Genomic DNA, 3,362 nt, shown 5'->3' with positions numbered 1-3,362 from the left:
AAAAAGGAAAAGAAGAAAATTAATCTTCACAATAATCCTAAGACTCATTTTACAGATGATGATAAAACTAAAGTATATGTTAAACTACACCACCTGCCCAAGTTTATTCAGCCACCAAACTTGTTGTAAGAAGTTAATATGAAACAAAATAAAGGAAAACACTCAGAAATTGGAGGCAACAGGTACCTGTGAAGGCAGGAGCATATGGTGGGGCTGAAAATAGGAGGAAGTGGTTGACATTTTGTATACACCTAGTTGAAACACTAGATTTTCTTTCCTATCCCAAGCAGCCAGGTGGCTGTCCCTCCCTTATATTAAAAAAGAACCCAGGACCCTATTCTTGCTGCAGCATTTTTTAAAAAAACGTCACGTACTAGAGGAAAAAGAAAAAGGCAGGAGACTATTTACTGGAGGGCTGAACCATACATAACATGGACTCTAGAACACTGAACAGATGCAGCCAGGGTGGGGGTGAGATGCTGTTATTGAAAACAAAACTGAAATAAAATTCTTATGCTGAAAATGAGTCACCCTATTAATTTTCTTACTCTGCTCAGCTCTCGGAACAGTCACTGATATCTGAGGGTCTCCTAATTAAAAACTAAATCCCCATATTACCACTCTATGAGCCTCACCTTACATACAACTTCTGGATCAGTCAATGATCACCACTGAGGAATGTCTCTAACCTAAGAGACTCAAATAGAGATAGGCTCTCATAAAAAAAAAAAAAAAAAAAAAAAAAAAAAAAAAAAAAAAAAAAAAAAAAAAAAAAAAAAAAAAAGGCAGGCAGCAGAAACAACAAAAATAAAAAACATTAATCATCAGCTTTAGAAAGATGAGAAGATATTGTATCTATGAAACAAGAACTGAATGTCACAGAAAAAGAAAAACATATAGGAAATAATAACGGTCTCTTAAAAATTATGCTGGTAGACACAAATTCATTTTAAGAATTAGAAAAAAAGACAACCCTAATTTGAGGGCTGGAAAACGATTATATTTTAAGTCTACTAGTCCTTAGTGGTTGAAACATTTTTATAAACAGAAACTGGCCAGGCACGGTGGCTCACGTCTGTAATTGCTGCACTTTGGGAGGCTAAGGTGGGAGGATCACAAGGTCAAGGGATCAAGACCATCCTGGCCAACATGGTAAAACCCTGTCTCTACTAAAAATACAAAAATTAGCAGGTGTGGTGGCGCATGCCTATAGTCCCAGCTACTTGGGAGGCTGAGGCAGAACTGCTTGAACCTGGGAAGTGGAGGTTGCAGTGAGCTGAGATCCTGCCACTGCGCTCCACCCTGGCGGAAGAGAAAGACTCTTGTCTCAAAACACACACACACACGTACACAAAAACAGAAACTTCCCCTCATCTACTTGAGGGTCCCAAAATATAGATCATATAAGAGAAGCAAGATAAATGCCTCATTTTTTTTCTCCTTTTACTTAGTTTTTGTTATTGAGACTGGGTCTGGCTCTGTCACCCAGGCTGGAGTGCAGTGGCACAATCTCAACTCACTGCAACCTCTGCCTCCTGGTCTCAGGCCATCCTCCCACCACAGCCTTTCTCAAGTAGCTGGGACTACAGGTACATGCCACCACACCCGGTTAATTTTTGTAGAGATGGGGTTTTGTCACGTTGCCTAGGCTGTTCTCTAACCCCTGAGTGCAAACATTCTGCCCACCTCAGCCTCCCAAAGTACTGTGATTACAAGCGTTAGCCACTGTGCCTGGCCTTTACTTAGTTTTTAAGACAATGAGAGTAGAGGTATCATTATGAACTTATAAATGCAACTACATTTGTTGTGAATTTCAATTTTTTTGCCATTATTATCCTTTTTTTTTTCTTTTTGAAATGGAGTCTTGCCCTAAGCCCAGGCTGGAGTGCAGTGGCATGATCTCAGCTCACTGCAACCTCTGCTTCCTGGGTTCAAGCAATTCTCCCTGCCTCAGCCTCCCAAGTAGCTGGGACTACAGGCACCTGCCACTATGCCTGGCTAATTTTTGTATTTTTTAGTAGAGACACGGTTTCACCATGTTGGCCAGGCTAGTCTCAAGCTCCTGACCTCAAGTGATCTGCCTTTCTTGGCCTCTGAAAGTGTTGGGATTACAGGTGTGGGCCACCATGCCCAGCCTTTTATCCTTCCTGATGCACAAATTATTTTATCTCTGATCAGTAAGAATCTATTCTAGAACACTCCTGAGTCCTTTTGACATGATACTAGTAGTGTCTGGAACTTAGTTTTCTTCTAGTATGTCAAGACTTTCCAGACTCATATATTTCCTCCCCTGAATCTGGAATCAGACATTTCTTTAAGACATCTTGTGTTCTTTTAAGAGAAAATGGTACTTAAAAAACAGTCTGAGAGCTAGGGATACTCAATACTACCAGATTGTTCATTATTATTATTTTTTTGTTTTTTTCATAGATGAAACCAGTAAGCATGATTTTGTTTTGTTTTGCTTTTCTTTGAGACAGGGTCTCACTATGTCACCCAGGCTAGAGTGCAGTGGTATGATCTCAACTCACTGCTTCCCAGGTTCAAGCAATTCTCCCACCTCAGCCTCCCCAGTAGCTGGGACTACAGGAGCATGCCACCATGCCTGGCTAAGTTTTATATTTTTAGTAGAGACGGGGTTTCACCATGTTGGCCAGGCAGGTCTCGAACTCCTGACCTCAAGTGATCCACCCACTTGGCCTCTCAAAGTGCTGGGACTATAGGAGTGAGCCACTGCGCCTGGCCAGCATGTATTTTTTAACAATAATAGAGATCTCGAGTTCATAATGATATTTCCAATACAAATGCAGAACCACGAGTTTTTCTTCACTTCAATCTCACATCTGTACCTTTTTCTGGTAAAAAGATCCCTGTTCTCTATGATAATCATATAATTCCTCACATATAACAAATATACCTAAAAGAATATCACATATAACATACTTCACATACACCATAACTTCAGAAGAGCAATACCAACACTATCATCAATAATATAATTACTAAGAATAGCTTAAGATTTTGTTTCATTTTTTAGTTTTTGTTGCTGTTGTTATGGTTGTTCTTAGGGCATATACCACTAGGGACATAAAAACATTTTTTAAGTTACTTGAAATGCTTTCTTGGTATGCTTGTGCTCTAAATGAAAATATATTCAAGTTCCTTTTCTTTACTTTCATTTGACTTTCTAAATTTTTAGGAATTGTTTTGTATTTTGTTACAAAATTATGTAAAAATATTTAGCCGGGCACGGTGGCTCACGCCTGTAATCCCAGCACTTTGGGAGGCTGAGGCGGGTGGATCACGAGGTCAAGAGATCGAGACCATCCTGGTCAACACGGTGAAACCCCGTCTCTACTAAA

General features: G+C 39.8%; 1 protein-coding gene across 1 annotated transcript in view; it reads right to left on the bottom strand.

The window, feature by feature from the left end:
* The window catches only part of BRCA2 (BRCA2 DNA repair associated), a 91,628-nt gene that overhangs the window by 28,727 nt on the left and 59,539 nt on the right, over nucleotides 1-3,362 (bottom strand). The window lies entirely within an intron of this gene.

This window comes from Cebus imitator, unplaced genomic scaffold (genome assembly GCF_001604975.1).
Source record: "Cebus imitator isolate Cc_AM_T3 unplaced genomic scaffold, Cebus_imitator-1.0 Scaffold108, whole genome shotgun sequence".
Classification (NCBI taxonomy): Eukaryota; Metazoa; Chordata; class Mammalia; order Primates; family Cebidae; genus Cebus; species Cebus imitator.
Note: the sequence above shows the minus strand (reverse complement) of the source record. Positions and strands in the feature narration are given on the sequence as shown.